A 22,786-nucleotide genomic window follows, 5' to 3' on the forward strand; every position below is an offset into this window, starting at 1 on the left:
GTCTCCGTCGTATCTATAATTTTTGATTGTTCCATGCCAATATTCTACAACTTTCATATATTTTTGGCAACTTTTTATACTATTTTTGGGACTAACATATTGATCCAGTGCCCAGTACCAGTTCCTGTTTGTTGCATGTTTTATGTTTCGCAGAAACCCCATATCAAACGGAATCCAAACGGGATAAAAACGGACGGAGAATATTTTTGGAATATTTGGAGAATCTAGGAGGAAGAATCAACGCGAGACGGTGCCCGAGGTGGCCACGAGGCAGGGGGGCGCGCCTGCCCCCCTCGTGGGCCACCCGTAAGGCGGTTGCTGCTCTTCTTCGGCCGCAAGAAAGCTAATTTTCAGAAAAAAAAATCTCGGCGAAGGTTTCAATCCAATCGGAGTTACGGATCTCCATATATATACGAAACGGTGAAAGGACAGAACGCAGAAACAGAGAGAGACAGAGAGACAGATCCAATCTCAGAGGGGCTCTTGCCCCTCCCACGCCATGGAGACCATGGACCAGAGGGGAAACCCTTCTCCTATCTAGGGAGAAGGTCAAGGAAGAAGAAGAAGGAGGGGGGCTCTCTCCCCCTCGCTTCCGGTGGCGCCAGAACGCCACCGGGGCCATCATCATCACCGCGATCTTCACCAACACCTCCGCCATCTTCACCAACATCTCCATCACCTTCCCCTTCTATCTACAGCGCTCCACTCTCCCGCAACCCGCTGTACCCTCTACTTGAACATGGTGCTTTATTCTTCATATTATTATCCAATGATGTGTTGCCATCCTATGATGTCTGAGTAGATTTTTGTTGTCCTATCGGTGATTGATGAATTGCTATGATTGGTTTAATTTGCTTGTGGTTATGTTGCTGTCCTTTGGTGCCCATCATATGAGCGCGTGCGTGGAACACACCATAGGGTTAGTTGTATGTTGATAGGACTATGTATTGGAGGGCAAGAGTGACAGAAGCTTCAACCTAGCATAGAAATTGATGCATATGGGATTGAAGGGGGACCAATATATCTTAATGCTATGGTTGGGTTTTACCTTAATGAACGTTAGTAGTTGCAGATGCTTGCTAATAGTTCCAATCATAAGTGCATAGAATTCCAAGTCAGGGATGACATGCTAGCAGTGACCTCTCCCACATAAAACTTGCTATCGGTCTAGTAAAGTAGTCAATTACTGAGGGACAATTTCGCAACTCCTACCACCACTTTTCCATACTCGCCATATTTAATTTATTGCTTCTTTATCTAAACAGCCCCTAGTTTTTATTTACATGCTCTTTATTATCTTGCAAACCTATCCAAAAACACCTACAAAGTACTTCTAGTTTCATACTTGTTCTAGGTAAAGTGAACGTCAAGCGTGCGTAGAGTTGTATCGGTGGTCGATAGAACTTGAGGGAATATTTGTTCTACCTTTAGATCCTCGTTGGGTTCGACACTCTTACTTATCGAAAGAGGCTACAATTGATCCCCTATACTTGTGGGTTATCAATCTCTTAGATAGATCTTGCGTGATCGTAGGAATTTTTTTGAAATTGCATGCTACGTTCCCCAATAGTGGCATCCGAGCCAGGTCTATGCGTAGATGATATGCACGAGTAGAACACAAAGAGTTGTGGGCGATAATAGTCATACTGCTTACCGCCAACGTCTTACTTTGATTCGGCGGTATTGTTGGATGAAGCGGCCCGGACCAACATTACATGACCACGTTCATGAGACCGGTTCTACCGACATGCTTTGCACACAGGTGGCTGGCGGGTGTCTGTTTCTCCAACTTTAGTTGAATCGAGTTTGACTACGGCCGGTCCTTGTTGAAGGTTAAAACAGCACACTTGACGAAAAATCGTTGTGGTTTTGATGTGTAGGTAAGAACATTTCTTGCTAGAAGCCCATAGCAGCCACGTAAAACTTGCAACAACAAAGTAGAGGATGTCTAACTTGTTTTTGCAGGGCATGTTGTGATGTGATATGGTCAAGACGCGATGAGATATAAATTGTTGTATGAGATGATCATGTTTTGTAAAAGTTATCGGCAACTGGCAGGAGCCTTATGGTTGTCGCTTTATTGTATGAAATGCAATCGCCATGTAATTGCTTTACTTTATCACTAAGCGGTAGCGATAGTCGTAAAAGCAATAGTTGGCGAGACGACAACGACGCTACGATGGAGATCAAGGTGTCAAGCTGGTGATGATGGAGATCATGACGGTGCTTTGGAGATGGTGATCAAAGGCACAAGATGATGATGACCATATCATGTCACATATTTTGATTGCATGTGATGTTTATCTTTTATGCATCTTATTTGGCTTAGTACGGCGGTAGCATTATAAGATAATCCCTCACTAAATTTCAAGGTATAAGTGTTCTCCCTGAGTAAGGACCATTGCTACAGTTCATTGTGCCGAGACACCACGTGATGATCGGGTGTGATAAGCTCTACGTTCACATACAACGGGTGCATGCCAGTTTTGCACATGCAGAATATCGGGTTAAACTTGACGAGCCTAGCATATGCAGATATGGCCTCGGAACACTGAGACCGAAAGGTGGAACGTGAATCATATAGTAGATATGATCAACATAGAGATGTTCACCATTGAAAACTACTCCATCTCACGTGATGATCGGACATGGTTTAGTTGATATGGATCATGTGATCATTTAGATGACTAGAGGGATGTCTATCTAAGTGGGATTTCTTAAGTAATATGATTAATTGAACTTTAATTTATCATGAACTTAGTACCTGATAGTTTTTGCATATCTATGTTGTTGTAGATCAATGGCCCGTGCTACCGTTCCCTTGAATTTTAATGCGTTCCTAGAGAAAGCTAAGTTGAAAGGTGATGGTAGCAACTACACGGACGGGGTCCGTAACTTCAGGATTATCCTCATTGCTGCACATGAGAATTACGTCCTGGAAGCACCGCTAGGTGCAAGGCCCGCTACAGGAGCAACTGCGGGCGTTATGAACGTGTGGCAAGCTAAAGCTGATGACTACTCGATAGTTCAGTGTGCCATGCTTTACGGCTTAGAATTGGGACTTCAAAGACGTTTTGAATGTCATGGCGCATATGAGATGTTCCAGGAGTTGAAGTTGATATTTCAAGCAAATGCCCGAGTTGAGAGATATGAAGTCTCCAACAAGTTCTATAGCTGCAAGATGGAGGAGAATAGTTCTGTCAGTGAACACATACTCAGAGTGTCTGGGTACCATAACCACTTGACTCAGTTGGGAGTTAATCTTCCTGATGATAGTGTCTTTGATAGAGTTCTTCAATCACTGCCACCATGCTATAAAGGCTTCATGATGAACTATAATATGCAAGGGATGGAAAAGACAATTCCCAAGCTCTTCGCGATGCTAAAGGCTGCAGAGGTAGAAATCAAGAAGGAGCATCAAGTGTTGATGGTTAACAAGACCACTAGTTTCAAGAAAAAGGGCAAAGGGAAGAAGGGGAACTTCAAGAAGAACAGCAAGCAAGTTGCCGCTCAAGGGAAGAAGCCCAAGTCTGGACCTAAGCCTGACACTGAGTGCTTCTACTGCAAAGGGACTGGTCACTGGAAGCGGAACTGCCCTAAGTATTTGGCGGATAAGAAGGATGGCAAAGTGAAAGGTATATTTGATATACATGTTATTGATGTGTACCTTACTAATGCTCGTAGTAGCGCCTGGGTATTTGATACTGGTTCTGTTGCTCATATTTGCAACTCGAAATAGGGGCTACGAATTAAACAAATATTGGCTAAGGACGAGGTGACGATGCGCGTGGGAAATGGTTCCAAAGTCGATGTGATCGCCGTCGGCACGCTACCTCTACATCTACCTTCGGGATTAGTTTTAGACCTAAATAATTGTTATTTGGTGCCAGCGTTGAGCATGAACATTATATCTGGATCTTGTTTGATGCGAGATGGTTATTCATTTAAATCAGAGAATAATGGTTGTTCTATTTATATGAGTAATATCTTTTATGGTCATGCACCCTTGATGAGTGGTCTATTTTTGTTGAATCTCGATTGTATTGATACACATATTCATAATATTGAAGCCAAAAGATGCAAAGTTAATAATGATAGTGCAACTTATTTGTGGCATTGCCATTTAGGTCATATTGGTGTAAAGCGCATGAAGAAACTCCATGCTAATGGGCTTTTGGAATCACTTGATGCTTGCGAACCATGCCTCATGGGCAAGATGACTAAGACTCCGTTCTCCGGAACAATGGAGCGAGCAACTGACTTATTGGAAATAATACATACTGATGTATGCGGTCCGATGAGTGTTGAGGCTCGCGGCGGGTATCGTTATTTTCTGACCTTCACAGATGATTTGAGCAGATATGTGTATATCTACTTAATGAAACATAAGTCTGAAACATTTGAAAAGTTCAAAGAATTTCAGAGTGAAGTGGAAAATCTTCATAACAAGAAAATAAAATTTCTACGATCTGATCATGGAGGTGAATATTTGAGTTATGAGTTTGGTCTTCATTTGAAACAATGTGGAATAGTTTCGCAACTCACCCCACCTGGAACACTACAGCGTAATGGTGTGTCCGAACGTTGTAACAGTACTTTATTAGATATGGTGCGATCTATGATGTCTCTTACCGATTTACCACTATCGTTTTGGGGTTATGCTTTAGAGACGGCTGCATTCACGTTAAATAGGGCAGCATCTAAATCCGTTGAGACGCACCATATGAACTGTGGTTTGGCAAGAAACCTAAGTTGTTGTTTCTTAAAGTTTGGGGCTGCGATGCTTATGTGAAAAAGCTTCAACCTGATAAGCTCGAACCCAAATCGGAGAAATGTGTCTTCATAGGATACCCAAATGAAACTGTTGGGTACACCTTCTATCACAGATCCGAAGGCAAGATATTCGTTGCTAAGAATGGATCCTTTCTAGAGAAGGAGTTTCTCTCGAAAGAAGTGAGTGGGAGGAAAGTAGAACTTGATGAGGTAATTGTACGTTCTCCCGAATTGGAAAGTAGTTCATCACATAAATCAGTTCTAGTGATTCCTACACCAATTAGTGAGGAAGCTAATGATGATGATCATGAAACTTCAGATCAAGTTACTACCGAACCTCATAGGTCAACCAGAGTACAATCCGCACCAGAGTGGTACGGTAATCCTGTTCTGGAAGTAATGTTACTAGACCATGATGAACCTACAAACTATGACGAAGCAATGATGAGCCTAGATTCCGCAAAATGGCTTGAAGCCATGAAATCTGAGATGGGATCAATGTATGAGAACAAAGTGTGGAATTTGGTTGACTTGCCCGATGATCGGCAAGCCATAGAGAATAAATGGATCTTCGAGAAGAAGACTGACGCTGACGGTAATGTTACTGTATACAAAGCTCGACTTGTTGCAAAAGGTTTTCGAAAAGTTCAAGGAGTTGACTACAATGAGACCTTCTCACCCGTAGCGATGCTTAAGTCTGTCCGAGTCATATTAGCAATTGCCACATTTTATGATTATGAAATTTGGCAAATGGATGTCAAAACTGTATTCCTTAATGGATTTCTTAAAGAAGAGTTGTATATGATGCAACTAGAAGGTTTTTTCGATCCTAAAGGTGCTAACAAAGTGTGCAAGCTTGATAACCCACAAGTATAGGGGATCGCAACAGTTTTCGAGGGTAGAGTATTCAACCCAAATTTATTGATTCGACACAAGGGGAGCCAAAGAATATTCTCAAGTATTAGCAGTTGAGTTGTCAATTCAACCACACCTGGATAACTTAGTATCTGCATCAAAGTATTTAGTAGCAAAGCAGTATGGAAGTAACGGTAACAGTAGCAAAAGTAATATTTTTGGGTTTTGTAGTGATTGTAACAGTAGCAACGAAAAAGTAAATAAGCGAAGAACAATATGCGAAAAGCTCGTCGTCATTGGATCAGTGATGGAGAATTATACCGGATGCGGTTCGTCATGTAACAATCATAATATAGGGTGACACAGAACTAGCTCCAATTCCTCAATGTAATGTAGGCATGTATTCCGAATATAGTCATACGTGCTTATGGAGAAGAACTTGCATGACATCTTGTGTCCTACCCTCCCGTGGCAGCGGGGTCCTAATGGAAACTAAGGGATATTAAGGCGTCCTTTTAATAGAGTACCGGACCAAAGCATTAACACATAGTGAATACATGAACTCCTCAAACTATGGTCATCACCGGGAGTGGTCCCGATTATTGTCACTTCGGGGTTGCCGGATCATAACACATAGTAGGTGACTATAGACTTGCAAGATAGGATCAAGAACTCACATATATTCATGAAAACATAATAGGTTCAGATCTGAAATCATGGCACTCGGGCCCTAGTGACAAGCATTAAGCATAGCAAAGTCATATCAACATCAATCTTAGAACATAGTGGATACTAGGGATCAAACCCTAACAAAACTAACTCGATTACATGATAAATCTCATCCAACCCATCACCATCCAGCAAGCCTACGATGGAATTACTCACGCACGATGGTGAGCATCATGAAATTGGTGATGGAGGATGGTTGATGATGATGATGGCGACGGATTCCCCTCTCCGGAGCCCCGAACAGACTCCAGATCAGCCCTCCCGAGAGAGTTTAGGGCTTGGCGGCGGCTCCGTATCGTAAAATGTGATGAATCTTTCTCTTTGATTTTTTCTCCCCGAACGTGAATATATAGAGTTGGAGTTGAGGTCGGTGGAGCTCCAGGGGGCCCACGAGGCAGGGGGCGCGCCCAGGGGGGCAGGCGGACCCCCCACCCTCGTGGAAAGGGTGTGGGCCCCCTGGCCTTGATTCTTTCGCCAGTATTTTTTATTATTTCCAAAAATAATCTCTGTGGAGTTTCAGGTCATTCCGAGAACTTTTGTTTCTGCACATAAATAACACCATGGCAATTCTGCTGAAAACAGCGTCAGTCCAGGTTAGTTCCATTCAAATCATGCAAGTTAGAGTCCAAAACAAGGGCAAAAGTTTTTGGAAAAGTAGATACGACGGAGACGTATCAATGCCCCCAAGCTTAAACCTTTGCTTGTCCTGAAGCAATTCAGTTGATAAACTGAAAGTGATAAAGAAAAACTTTTACAAACTCTGTTTGCTCTTGTTGTTGTAAATATATAAAGCCAGCATTCAAGTTTTCAGCAAAGATTATGACTAACCATATTCACAATAACACTTAGGTCTCATGTTTACTCGTATCAATGGCATAATCAACTAGCGAGCAATAATAATAAATCTCGGATGACAACACTTTCTCAAAACAATCATGATATTATATAACAAGATGGTATCTCGCTAGCCCTTTCTGAGACCGCAAAACATAAATGCAGAGCACCTTTAAAGATCAAGGACTGACTAGACATTGTAATTCATGGTAAAAGAGATCCAGTCATAGTCATACCCAATATAAATTAATAGTAATTAATGCAAATGACAGCGGTGCTCTCCAGCTGGTGCTTTTTAATAAGAGGGTGATGACTCAACATAAAAGTAAATAGATAGGCCCTTCGCAGAGGGAAGCAGGGATTTGTAGAGGTGCCAGAGCTCGATTTTGAAATAGAGATAAATAATATTTTGAGCGGCATACTTTCATTGTCAACATAACAACCAAGAGATGGCGATATCTTCCATGCTACACACATTATAGGCGGTTCCCAAACAGAATGGTAAAGTTTATACTCCCCCTCCACCAACAAGCACACTCCACAGCCATCCGATTAGGCGGTTCCCAAACAGAATGGTACCGTCCAACTAGCAACAGTCCCGAGGGAGTTTTGTTTGCAACTATTTTGATTTGGTTTGCTTAGAGCATGGGACTGGGCATCCCGGTGACCAGCCATTTTCTCGTGAGAGAGGAGCGGAGTCCACTCATCTGGAGAATAACCCGCCTAACATGGAAGATACGGACAACCCTAGTTGATACATGAGCTATTCGAGCATACAAAACAGAATTTCATTTGAAGGTTTAGAGTTTGGCACATACAAATTTACTTGGAACGGCAGGTAGATACCGCATATAGGAAGGTATAGTGGACTCATATGGCATAACCTTGGGGTTTAAGGGATTGGATGCACAAGCAGTATTCCCGCTTAGTACAAGTGAAGGCTAGCAAAAGACTGGGAAGCGACCAACTAGAGAGCGACAAGAGTCATGAACCTGCATTAAAATTAATAAAAATGGAGTGCAAGCATGAGTAGGATATAATCCACCATGAACATAAATATCATGAAGGCTATGTTGATTTTGTTTCAACTACATGTGTGAACATGTGCCAAGTCAAGTCACTTGAATCATTCAAAGGAGGATACCACCCTATCATACCACATCACAACCATTTTAATAGCATGTTGGCACGCAAGGTAAACCATTATAAGCTCCTAGCTAATTAAGCATGGCATAAGTAACTATAATCTCTAATTGTCATTGCAAACATGTTTATTCATAATAGGCTGAATCAGGAACGATGAACTAATCATATTTACAAAAACAAGAGAGGTCGAGTTCATACCAGCTTCTCTCATCTCAAACTGTCCATCATATATCGTCATAATTGCCTTTCACTTGCATGACCGAATGATGTGAATAATAATAATAATGCACGTGCATTGGACTAAGCTGGAATCTGCAAGCATTCAATAAACAGGAGAAGACAAGGCAATATGGGCTCTTGGTTAAATCAACAATAATGCATATAAGAGCCATTTTAACAATTTCATCATGATCTTCTCCTATCGACCCCCAAAGAAAAGAAAAGAAATAAAACTATTTACACGGGAAAGCTCCCAACAGGCAAAAAGAAGAACATGAAATCTTTTTAGGGTTTATTTTAATTATTACTACTACAACAAGAAAAATAAACAAGCTAAAAGCTACTACTATTTTTTTTTGTTTTTCTTAAGGTTTATTAAACACACAAGAAGAAGGCATAAAAAGGAAAATAAACTAGCATGGATGTGACAATGAAAGAGTATGAGCACCGACAACTAGCAATGAGTGTGTAAACATAAATGTAATGTCGGTGAGAAATACGTACTCCCCCAAGCTTAGGCTTTTGGCCTAAGTTGGTCTATTGCCACGGCTGGCCTGACGGGTATCCATAGTGGTAGTTGGGGTCGTACTGAGATGCAACAGTCATTGCATCATGGGCTGCAGCTTGGAGGCGAGCTATCTCAGCCCTCCTCTTATACTCATCCGCCTCCTCTCTGGTTATGTAATATCTCCCCTTTGCCTGAAAGTCAAAGAAAGTAGAAGCAGGGAGAGCGACGTGATAGGTGCGTCATCTGTCAAAGATTAGTCGGTACTGGAGGAACTGATCGTTCCTCTCAACAAAACGATGACGCACCATAGCCTCATAATCTAAATAAGCAGGAGGCAACTCAATATCATCCTCACGTATAGTTATGCCAAGGAAATTAGCTATACGGGTTGCATAAATTCCACCAAAGAAATATCCATTAAATCTATTATGATTCAACCTACGTGCAACAATGGCTCCCAAATTATAATGTTTATCTCCTAACACAGCACTCCTGAGAATACTGAGGTCAGGGACACACATGTGACATGCTTCATCCTTACCATTTATGCACCTACCTATGAAGAGAGCAAAATAATGTAAAGCAGGAAAATGAATGCTTCCTATGGTAGCTTGTGCTATGTCTCTAGATTCCCCCACAGTTATACTAGCAAGAAAATCTCTAAATTCATATTTGCGAGGTTCACTAGTACTACCCCATTGTGGAAGTTTGCAAGCAGTGGTAAAATCCTCTAAGTCCATAGTATAAGAATTTTCATAAAGATCAAACAGGACAGTTTGAGAATGGCGTGAAGATGAAAATTCAAACCTCCTCACAAAGGAACTAGTGAGATAGTGGTACTGATGGCACTTTTCTGCCTCGAAGCTCACAAGATCAGCGTTACGCAAATATGCGTTAAATTCTTCCTTAATTCCTGCTTGATCCATGAAGTCCTCTGAAGGCCATTCACAAGGCCGCACTGGAGCGTCCCTTGGTGGTTCATCATCGGCATCACGCATTGCAAGCCCGGGTCCTTGCTTCCTTGAAGGACCACCTTGATACATTTTCCTAAACATATTTCTTCCTCTGAAAAATTTCTAAAAATTTTAGTAACTTCAAATAAAAGTGAACCAAGCTCAACAAAATTGATAGCAACTACTCCTACAAGTGCCTAGAGCCTATATCATGCATTAGAACTACTTGGAACCATATAAATTTGACATGCAAGCTCAAGAACATGGTCACCTAGCCAGCACAAATTTGCAATGAATAAAGCACTAGAACAAAAACTAATTGGACCATTGGAGGAGTCACATACCAAGGAACAATCCCCCAAAGTAGTTTTGTGAGAGGTGCTTTGAGCAAGGAGATCGAAAATCGCAGCAAAATGAGCTAGAATTGTTGCTTGAGCTGGATGGTGATTTTTTTGGGAGGAAGAAGTGTGTGGGTGCAGGAGTAAGTGGAGGGGAGCCACCGTGGGCCCACGAGGCAGGGGGGCACGCCCAGGGGGTGGGCGCACCCTGGACCCTCGTGCCTAGGTGCCTGCTCCCCCTGCTGTGTTCTCAGTGCCGGATATTCTCAAATATTCCAGAAAAAATCATATTTCAATTTCGGGGCATTTGGAGAACTTTTATTTTCGGGGTATTTTTATATTGCACGGATAATTCAGGAAACAGACAGAAAAATACTATTTTTACCTTATTTCAACTAAATAACAGAAAGTAGGAGGAGGGTACAGAAGGTTGTGCCTTCTAGTTTCATCCATCTCATGCTCATCAAAAGGAATCCACTAACAAGGTTGATCAAGTCTTGTTAACAAACTCATTCCGAATTGCATGAAACCGGAGAAATTTCGAATAACACTATGTTACCTCAACGGGGATATGCACATCCCCAATAATAAGAATATCATATTTCTTCTTGGCAGTAGGAAGAGGAAATTCAAAACCTCCAAAAATAATCGATGGAAATTTTCCAATAGAGTTGATACTATGAACTTGAGGTTGTTTCCTCGGAAAGTGTACCGTATGCTCATTGCCATTAACATGAAAAGTGACATTGCCTTTGTTGCAATCAATAACAGCCCCTGCAGTATTCAAAAAGGGTCTTCCAAGAATAATAGACATATTATCGTCCTTGGGAATATCAAGAATAACAAAGTCCGTTAAAATAGTAACGTTTGCAACCACAACAGGCACATCCTCACAAATACCGACAGGTATAGCAGTTGATTTATTGGCCATTTGCAAAGATATTTCAGTAGGTGTCAACTTATTCAAGTCAAGTCTACGATATAAAGAGAGAGGCATAACACTAACACCGGCTCCAAGATCACATAAAGCAGTTCTAACATAGTTTCTTTTCATGGAGCATGGTATAGTTGGTACTCCTGGATCTCCTAGTTTCTTAGGTATTCCACCCTTGAAAGTATAATTAGCAAGCATGGTGGAAATTTCAGCTTCCGGTATCTTTATTTTATTAGTAACAATTTCTTTCATGTATTTAGCATAAGGATTCATTTTGAACATATCAGTCAAACGCATACGCAAGAAGACAGGTCTAATCATTTCAGCAAAGCGCTCAAAATCTTCATCATCCTTTTTCTTGGATGGTTTGGGAGGAAAAGGCATGGGTTTCTGAACCCATGGTTCTCTTTCTTTACCGTGCTTCCTAGCAACAAAATCTCTCTTATCATAACGTTGATTCTTTGATTGTGGGTTATCAAGATCAACAGCAGGTTCAGTTTCTACATCATTGTCATTGCTAGGTTGAGCATCATCATGAACATCATTATTAATATTATCACTAGGTTCATGTTCATTACCAGATTGTGTTTCAGCATCAAATAGAAATATCGTTGGGATTCTCAGGTGTGTCAGCAATAGGTTCACTAGAAGCATGCAAAGTCCTATCATTTTTCTTTTTCTTCTTTTTAGAAGGACTAGGTGCATCTATATTATTTCTCTGAGAATCCTGCTCAATTCTCTTGGGATGGCCTTCAAGATACAAAGGTTCCTGAGTCATCTTACCAGTTCTAGTAGCCATTCTAACAGCATGATCATTATTCTTACTATTCAATTCATTGAGCAAATCATTCTGAGCTTTAAGTACTCGTTCTACTTGAGTGGTAACCATAGAAGCATGTTTACTAATGAGTTTAAGTTCACCTTTAACTCTAGACATATAATCACTCAAGTGTTCGAGCATATCGGCATTGTGTTTCAATTGTCTACCAAAATAAGCATTAAATTTTTCTTGTTTAACAATAAAATTGTCAAATTCATCTAAGCATTGTCTCGCAGACTTATAGTGAGGGATATAAATTTCATCAAATCTATAGAGAGAATTTACCTTTACTACCTGTGTCGGGTTATCAAGACCATGTGTATCTTCAATAGGTGGTGAATTAAGATCATATGTTTCTTCAACAGGCGGTAAATTAAGACCATGTATTTCTTCAATAGGAGGTAAATTCTTAACATCTTCAACTTTTATACCTTTTTCTTTCATAGATTTCTTTCCCTCTTGCATATCTTCAGGACTGAGAAATAGAACGCCCCTTTTCTTCGGAGTTGGCTTAGGAGTTGATTCAGGAAGCGTCCAATTATTTTCATTGGTCAACATATTATTCAATAGAATTTCAGCTTCATCTGGTGTTCTTTCCGTGAAAACAGAACCAGCACAACTATCCAGGTGGTCTCTGGAAGCATCGGTTAGTCAATTATAAAAGATATCAAGTATTTCATTTTTCTTAAGAGGATGATCGGGCAAAGCATTAAGTAATTGGAGAAGCCTCCCCCAAGCTTGTGGGAGACTCTCTTCTTTAATTTGCACAAAATTATATATTTCCCTTAAAGCAGCTTGTTTCTTATGAGCAGGGAAATATTTAGCAGAGAAGTAATAAATCATATCCTGGGGACTACGCACACAACCAGGATCAAGAGAATTAAACCATATCTTAGCATCACCCTTTAATGAGAACGGAAATATTTTAAGGATATAAAAGTAGCGAGTTCTCTCATCATTAGTGAATAGGGTGGCTATATCATTTAATTTAGTAAGATGTGCCACTACAGTTTTAGATTCATAGCCATAGAAAGGATCAGATTCAACCAAAGTAATTATATCAGGATCAATAGAGAATTCATAATCCTTATCAGTAACAAAGATAGGTGAAGTAGCATAAGCAGGATCATATTTCATTCTAGCATTCAGAGTTTTTTGTTTCAGCTTAGCTAGTAATTTCTTAAGATCACTTCTATCATTGCAAGCAAGAAAGTCTATAGCAGTTTCTTCTTCCATAACATAGCCCTCAGGCACAACAGGCAATTCATATTTATTGGGAGAGCCTTCATCATCACTTTCATCAATATTATCAGTTTCAATAATTTCATTCTCTCTAGCCCTGGCAAGTTGTTCATCAAGAAATTCACCAAGTGGCACAGTAGTATCAAGCATAGAAGTAGTTTCATCATAAGTATCATGCATAGTAGAAGTGGCATCATCAATAACATGTGACATATCAGAATTCATAGCAGAAGCAGGTTTAGGTGTCGCAAGCTTACTCAAAACAGAAGGCGAATCAAGTGCAGAGCTAGATGGCAGTTCCTTACGTCCCCTCGTAGTTGAGGGATACATTTTTTTTCTCGTCTTTCAAGTTCCTCATAGTGACCAGCAGATATAAATCCCAAGTGACTCAAAGAATAGAGCTATGCTCCCCGACAACGGTGCCAGAAAATAGTCTTGATAACCCACAAGTATAGGGGATCACAACAGTTTTCGAGGGTAGAGTATTCAACCCAAATTTATTGATTCGACACAAGGGGAGCCAAAGAATATTCTCAAGTATTAGCAGTTGAGTTGTCAATTCAACCACACCTGGATAACTTAGTATCTGCAGCAAAGTATTTAGTAGCAAAGTAGTATGGAAGTAATGGCAACAGTAGCAAAAGTAATATTTTTGGGTTTTGTAGTGATTGTAATAGTAGCAACGGAAAAGTAAATAAGCGAAGAACAATATGTGAAAAGCTCATAGGCATTGGATCGGTGATGGAGAATTATGCCGGATGCGGTTCATCATGTAACAATCATAACATAGGGTGACACAGAACTAGCTCCAATTCATCAATGTAGGCATGTATTCTGAATATAGTCATACGTGCTTATGGAAAAGAACTTGCATGACATCTTTTGTCCTACCCTCCCGTGGCAGCAGGGTCCTAATGGAAACTAAGGGATATTAAGGCCTCCTTTTAATAGAGTACCGGACCAAAGCATTAACACATAGTGAATACATGAACTCCTCAAACTATGGTCATCACCGGGAGTGGTCCCGATTATTGTCACTTCGGGGTTGTCGGATCATAACACATAGTAGGTGACTATAGACTTGCAAGATAGGATCAAGAACTCACATATATTCATGAAAACATAATAGGTTCAGATCTGAAATCATGGCACTCGGGCCCTAGTGACAAGCATTAAGCATAGCAAAGTCATAGCAACATCAATCTCAGAACATAGTGGATACTAGGGATCAAACCCTAACAAAACTAACTTGATTACATGATAAATCTCATCCAACCCATCACCATCCAGCAAGCCTACGATGGAATTACTCACGCACGGCGGTGAGCATCATGAAATTGGTGATTGAGGATGGTTGATGATGACGATGGGAACGGATTCCCCTCTCCGGAGCCCCGAACGGACTCTAGATCAGCCCTCCCGAGAGAGTTTAGGGCTTGGCGGCGGTTCCGTATCGTAAAACGTGATGAATCTTTCTCTCTGATTTTTTTCTCCCCGAACGTGAATATATAGAGTTGGAGTTGAGGTCGGTGGAGCTCCAGGGGGCCCATGAGGCAGGGGGCGCGCCCAGGGGGCAGGCGTGCCCCCCACCCTCGTGGAAAGGGTGTGGCCCCCTGGCCTTGATTCTTTCGCCGGTATTTTTATTATTTCCAAAAATAATCTCCGTGGAGTTTCAGGTCATTCCGAGAACTTTTGTTTCTGCACATAAATAACACCATGGCAATTCTGCTAAAAACAGCGTTAGTCCGGGTTAGTTCCATTCAAATCATGCAAGTTAGAGTCCAAAACAAGGGCAAAAGTGTTTGGAAAAGTAGATACGACGGAGACGTATCAAAGCTCCAGCGATCCATTTATGGACTGGTGCAAGCCTCTTGGAGCTGGAATATACGCTTTGATAGTGTGATCAAAGCATATAGTTTTGTACAGACTTTTGGAGAATCCTGTATTTACAAGAAAGTGAGTGGGAGCTCTGTAGCATTTCTAATATTATATTTAGATGACATATTGTTGATTGGAAATGATACATAATTTCTAGATAGCATAAAAGGATACTTGAATAAGAATTTTTCAATGAAAGACCTCGGTGAAGCTGCTTATATATTGGGCATCAAGATCTATATAGATAGATCAAGATGCTTAATTGGACTTTCACAAAGCACATACCGTGATAAAGTTTTGAAGAAGTTCAAAATGGATCAGTCAAAGAAAGGGTTCTTGCCTGTGTTACAAGGTGTGAAGTTGAGTCAGAATCAATGCCCGACCACTGCAGAAGATAGAGAGAAATGAAAGTCATTCCCTATGCCTCAGCCATAGGTTCTATTATGTATGCAATGCTGTGTACCAGACCTATTGTGTGCATTGCTATACGTTTAGCAGGGAGGTACCAAAGTAATCCAGGAGTGGATCACTTGACAACGGTCAAGAACATCCTGAAATACCTGAAAAGGACTAAGGATATGTTTCTCGTTTATGGAGGTGACAAAGAGCTCGTCATAAATGGTTACGTCGATGCAAGCTTTGACACTGATCCGGATGACTCTAAGTCACAAGCCGGATACGTATTTATATTGCATGGTGGAGCTGTCAGTTGGTGCAGTTCTAAGCAGAGTGTCGTGGCGGGTTCTACGTGTGAAGTGAAGTACATAGCTGCTTCGGAAGCAGCAAATGAAGGAGTCTGGATGAAGGAGTTCATATCCGATCTAGGTGTAATACCTAGTGCATCGGGTCCAATGAAAATCTTTTGTGAAAATACTGGAGCAATAGCCTTGGCGAAGGAATCCAGATTTCACAAGAGAACCAAACACATCAAGAGACGCTTCAATTCCATCCGCGATCAAGTCAAGGAGGGAGACAGAGATTTGCAAAATACATACGGATCTGAATGTTGCAGACCCGTTGACTAAGCCTCTTCCACGATCCAAACATGATCAACACCAAGACTCCATGGGTGTTAGAACCATTACTATGTAATCTAGATTATTGACTCTAGTGCAAGTGGGAGACTGAAGGAAATATGCCCTAGAGGCAATAATAAAGTTGTTATTTATATTTCCTTATATCATGATAAATGTTTATTATTCATGCTAGAATTGTATTAACCGGAAACTTAGTACACTAGATGATACCCCGCGCGTTGTTGCGGGAATCGCTAAAAAAATTGATGTTTAAAAACACAAGAGTTTTTATGAAAACGTAGTATAAGTTGATGACAAAGAATTTTGTTTGGAAGAAATTTTCTTTGGAGTAAGCATCTAGAGAAAACTTGATGAAAGACCAAGAGTATGTGTATATGATTTTTTTTATTAATATCTTTCCTGGACTATATATCATTGAGGTGATGAGACAAAAACTTTGTTAAACAGAGACATCTCAATGCTTGGCTAAACCTAAAACAACAATAACCCAGCTATAGTTGTGCATTTATGGAAAACATAGCTTGCAAAGAAAAAATAAAACATAAATTCTCTCATAGTTTCATTTTTTAGAAAAAGAAGATCGTTTATAAATCATGAAGCTCACTATTGATTAAATCATGCTTCTCGCCTGATCAACCCTGTGCAGCGTACTGATGCCATTCACAACAGTATGCCCATGTAGATCTGATTCTTTTTGTTTGTCCTATATGATGCAGCACCATGCATGATTTGCAATAGATGAACCTGAGTTCCATCCTAGGAAAGCCTGATTAGCGCTGGATTTGTAAAAGGAGAAACCAAAAAACTGATGAGCTACTTTTCTGTTTGCAATGGAATCAACTTATGATTAAAAGATCACCACAGAACACAGAACAGGCTTGAGGAGATAAATGCATCTAGCGCAATCCAGGTCCACGTCGAAACTCATCATTGTGATGGCAGCCCACGGCTCCGCTTTGATGGTCGTCGTCTCGGTATGGCGTTCCTCTTTGATTGATCTGGTGCCTCTTGATCTGCTTGTTCAACCTTGTAGTAGCATCTAGAGACGGGTAAAAAGAACCAGCCAAAAATTTAATTGTTCACAAATCGTTCAAGAAATCAAAATTACGCCTCATCGTCTCTATGGTCCGATCAGATAACTCATTCATCAGATCACCAAACCAACCAGTCTACAATTAATCTAAATTATGATTTCTTGACTTGGATTGTAAAAAAATAGGCAAAGAACTTGATTGATTTTCTAGGCATACCTTCGCTGGTCTAGCCGGAGAGTTCAGTCTACAATCGATGTTGCCGGCGCCGCCGCCGCCGCATGCCCGGTAATTAGTAGGTAGAAGATTCAATCATGCTATGGAGATGAGAGCAGGGGGCATGAGGAAGCCGAGCTAGGCTTTAATTCAGTAGATGGGCATATGAACAATGAATGACGTGATAATGGATGGAATATGGAGGGGCCTCATTTTGTCTCCCCGTATGGTGGGTGGCTGCCGCATTTAGCTTGATATAAGAGTAGATGGAATATGAAGAGGTCTGCATGCACACAACCTGATTTGGTATAATATAAAAAGAGATGACATGGCTTAAGGCGAACGAACATAATCTTTCTGATGTGGCGGTTTTGCTGAGGTGTGGATGGCTGCATGTTAGCTGCTGATGTGGATAGCTTGCATGTTGAGATAAATCAAGTAGTGGGGGTGAACTTCTTAAGTATATAGGATGTGTGAATACATAGACAAACAGAGCGCTCGTACTATGCCTCTACTTGACTAGCTCGTTAATCAAAGATGGTTAAGTTTCCTGACCATAGACATGTGTTGTCATTTGATCAACGGGATCACATCATTAGAGAATGATGTAATGGATAAGATCCATCCGTTAGCTTAACATCATGATCGTTTAGTTTTATTGCTATTGCTTTCTTAATGACTTATACAAATTCCTCTGACTATGAGATTATGCAACTCCCGAATACCGGAGGGACACTTTGTGTGCTATCAAATGTCACAATGTAACTGGGTGATTATAAAGATGCTCTACAGGTGTCTCCGAAGGTGTTTGTTGGGTTGGCATAGAACAAGATTAGGATTTGTCACTCCGTGTATCGGAGAGGTATCACTGGGCCCTCTCGGTAATGCACATCACTATAAGCCTTGCAAGCAATGTGAATAATGTGTTAGTTACGGGATGATGCAATATGGAACGAGTAAAGAGACTTGTCGGTAACGAGATTGAACTAGGTATGATGATACCGACGATCGAATCTCGGGCAAGTAACATACCGATGACAAAGGAAATGACGTATGTTGTTATGCAGTTTGACCGATAAAGATCTTCGTAGAATATGTAGGAGCCAATATGAGAATCCAGGTTCCGCTATTGGTTATTGGCCAAAGATGTGTCTCGGTCATGTCTACTTAGTTCTCGAACCCGTAGGGTCCGCACGCTTAACGTTCGATGACGATTTGTATTATGAGTTATGTGTTTTGGTCACCGAAGTTTGTTCGGAGTCCCGGATGAGATAACGGACATGACGAGGAGTCTCAAAATGGTCGAGAAGTAAGATTCATATATTGGAAGGTTATATACGGATACCGGAATGGTTCCGAAGAAGATTGGGGATTTTTCGGAGTACCGGGAGGTTACCGGAACCCCCCAGGAAAGTTAATGGGCCTATTGGGCCTAGTGGAGGAGAGGAGGCAGGCCACGGGAGGTGGCGCACGCCCCCCTTGCGCAATTCGAATTGGACAAGGGGCGGGGGCGCGGCCCCCCTCTTTCCTTCTCCCTCTCCCCCCTTTCCCCTTTCCCTCTCCGTTGGAAGGAAGGAGGGGGGCCGAATCCTACTTGGACTAGGAGTCCAAGTAGGACTCCCCCCTTGGCGCGCCCCTCCTAGGCCACCGGCCTCCTCCCCCCTTTATATACGAGGGCGGGGGGGGGGGGCACCCCAAAGACACACCAAGATTTGTCTTAGCCGTGTGCGGTGCCCCGCTCCACAGTTTAATCCTCTGGTCATAGCGTCGTAGTGCTTAGGCGAAGCCCTGCGCGGATCACATCACCAGCACCGTCGCCACGCCGTCATGCTGACGGAACTCTCCCTCGACCCTCTACTGGATCAAGAGCTCGAGGGACGTCATCGAGCTGAACGTGTGCTGAACATGGAGGTGCCCTACGTTCGGTACTTGGATCGGTTGGATCGTGAAGACGTTCGACTACATCAACTGCGTTAACATAACGCTTCCGCTTTTGGTCTACGAGGGTACGTGGACACACTCTCCCTATGTCGTTGCTATGCATCTCATAGATAGATCTTGCGTGGTCGTAGGAATTTTTTTGAATTACTACGTTCCCCAACATTTGAGTCGTAGGAAAGCCATACTATTAAGAGGGGGTCCGCATCGGAAAGGTTAGGGTGGAATCAACACGTACACGTCCGTTCATTTGCACCACCTTTCCTTCGCTTCATTGGAGCACCGTCCGTTTATCCTTGTCTCTGCGAAATAAAGGCTTTCAAATGCTAGAGTGTCTGTGGCATGCGGTAGTACTGCTCAAGGTAGCGGTAGTACCGCAGAGGCCAGCGGTAGTACCGCTCGTGGTGAGTGGTAGTAGCTGCTTCTGGCCCTGACACTGGTGCATGCGGAAGTAGGCGCGGAAGTGTTTTTTTACTTCCGCCCCTACGCGGCAGTACCTCTCCCTGCGAGTGGTAGTACCGTGCCGGATTTTCGCACAGTCCTAAACTCAGCGGAAGTAGTCGCGGACGTAATTTATTTAGTCCGTGCTTTTTCTAGCCCAATAGAGCCCTGCCTTGCGGTAGTACTGCAGGGGCGCGCAGTAGTACCGCTCCGGCGGTTCTACCGCTTGTTGCCTGATAACCCACAAGTATAGGGGATCGCAACAGTTTTTGAGGGTAGAGTATTCAACCCAAATTTATTGGTTCGACACAAGGGGAGCCAAAGAATATTCTCAAGTATTAGCAGTTGAGTTGTCAATTCAACCACACCTGGATAACTTAATATCTGCAGCAAAGTATTTAGTAGCAAGGTAATATGGAAGTAACGGTAACGGTAGCAAAAGTGATATTTTTGGGTTTTGTAGTGATTGTAACAGTAGCAACGGAAAAGTAAATAAGCGGAGAACAATATGTGAAAAGCTCGTAGGCATTGGATCGGTGATGGAGAATTATGGGATGCGGTTCATCATGTAACAGTCATAACATAGGGTGACACAGAACTAGCTCCAATTCATCAATGTAATGTAGGCATGTATTCCGAATATAGTCATACGTGCTTATGGAAAAGAACTTGCATGACATCTTTTGTCCTACCCTCCCGTGGCAGCGGGGTCCTATTGGAAACTAAGGGATATTAAGGCCTCCTTTTAATAGAGTACCGGACCAAAGCATTAACACATAGTGAATACATGAACTCCTCAAACTACGGTCATCACCGGGAGTGGTCCCGATTATTGTCACTTCGGGGTTGCCGGATCATCACATAGTAGGTGACTATAGACTTGCAAGATAGGATCAAGAACTCACATATATTCATGAAAACATAATAGGTTCAGATCTGAAATCATGGCACTCGGGCCCTAGTGACAAGCATTAAGCATAGCAAAGTCATAGCAACATCAATCTCAGAACATAGTGGATACTAGGGATCAAACCCTAACAAAACTAACTCGATTACATGATAAATCTCATCCAACCCATCACCGTCTAGCAAGCCTACGATTGAATTACTCACGCACGGCGGTGAGCATCATGAAATTGGTGATGGAGGATGGTTGATGATGACGACGGCGACAGATTCCCCTCTCCGGAGCCCCGAACGGACTCCAGATCAGCCCTCCGAGAGAGTTTAGGGCTTGGCAGTGGCTCCGTATCGTAAAACGCAATGAATCTTTCTCTCTGATTTTTTCTCCCCGAACACGAATATATGGAGTTGGAGTTGAGGTCGGTTGAGCAACAGGGAGCCCACGAGGCAGGGGGTGCGCCCAGGGGGCAGGCGCGCCCCCCACCCTCGTGGCAAGGGTGTGGGCCCCCTGGCCTTGATTCTTTTGCCAGTATTTTTAATATTTTCCAAAAATAAGTTCCGTGGAGTTTCAGGTCATTCCGAGAACTTTTGTTTCTGCACACAAATAACACCATGGCAATTCTGCTGAAAACAGCGTCAGTCCGGGTTAGTTCCATTCAAATAATGCAAGTTAGAGTCCAAAACAAGGGCAAAAGTTTTTGGAAAAGTAGATACGACGGAGACGTATCAACTCCCCCAAGCTTAAACCTTTGCTTGTCCTCAAGCAATTCAGTTGATAAACTGAAAGTGATAAAGAAAAACTTTTACAAACTATGTTTGCTCTTGTTGTTGTAAATACGTAAAGCCAGCATTCAAGTTTTCAGCAAAGATTATGAACTAACCATATTCACAATAACTCTTAGGTCTCATGTTTACTCATATCAATGGCATAATCAACTAGCGAGCAATAATAATAAATCTCGAATGACAACACTTTCTCAAAACAATCATGATATGATATAAGAAGATGGTATCTCGCTAGCCCTTTCTAAGACCGCAAAACATAAATGTAGAGCACCTTTAAAGCTCAAGGACTGACTAAACGTTGTAATTCATGGTAAAAGATATCCAGTCATGGTCATACCCAACATAAATTAACAGTAATTAATGCAAATGACAGCGGTGCTCTCCAGCTAGTGCTTTTTAATGAGAGGGTGACGACTCAACATAAAAGTAAATAGATAGGCCCTTCGCAGAGGGAAGCAGGGATTTGTAGAGGTGCCAGAGCTCGATTTTGAAATAGACATAAATAATATTTTGAGCGGCAAACTTTCATTGTCAACATAACAACCAAGAGATGGCGATATCTTCCATGCTACACACATTATAGGGGGTTCCCAAATAGAATGGTAAAGTTTATACTCCCCTCCACCAACAAGCATCAATCCATGGCTTGCTCGAAACAACGAGTGCCTCCAACTAACAACAGTCCCAGGGGAGTTTTGTTTGCAATTATTTTGATTTGATTTGCATAAAGCATGGGACTGGGCATCCCGATGACCAACCATTTTCTCGTGAGTGAGGAGCGGAGTCCACTCCTCTTGATAATAACCCGCCTAACATGGAAGATAAGGGCAGCCCTAGTTGATACATGAGCTATTCGAGTATACAAAACAGAATTTCATTTGAAGATTTAGAGTTTGGCACATACAAATTTACTTGGAACGGCAGGTAGATACCGCATATAGGAAGGTATAGTGGACTCATATGGAATAACTTTGGGGTTTAAGGGATTGGATGCACAAGCAGTATTCCCGCTTAGTACAAGTGAAGGCTAGCAAAAGACTGGGAAGCGACCAACTAGAGTGCGACAACAGTCATGAACATGCATTAAAATTAATGAATATTGAGTGCAAGCATGAGTAGGATATAATCCACCATGAACATAAATATCGTGAAGGCTATGTTGATTTTGTTTCAACTACATGTGTGAACATGTGCCAAGTCAAGTC

The 22,786-nt window shown here is 41.8% G+C and overlaps 1 long non-coding RNA gene across 1 annotated transcript; it reads right to left on the reverse strand.

The window, feature by feature from the left end:
- Window positions 1-16,991: 16,991 nt before the first annotated feature.
- Window positions 16,992-17,775, reverse strand: LOC120969325 (uncharacterized). Its single transcript, XR_005763419.2, has 2 exons — window positions 17,517-17,775; window positions 16,992-17,305 (listed from the first exon to the last, which is right to left on the reverse strand). It is a non-coding gene; the product is annotated as an uncharacterized lncRNA (long non-coding RNA).
- Between the last annotated feature and the right edge of the window lie 5,011 nt (window positions 17,776-22,786).

This window comes from Aegilops tauschii, chromosome 7, assembly GCF_002575655.3.
Source record: "Aegilops tauschii subsp. strangulata cultivar AL8/78 chromosome 7, Aet v6.0, whole genome shotgun sequence".
Classification (NCBI taxonomy): domain Eukaryota; kingdom Viridiplantae; phylum Streptophyta; class Magnoliopsida; order Poales; family Poaceae; genus Aegilops; species Aegilops tauschii.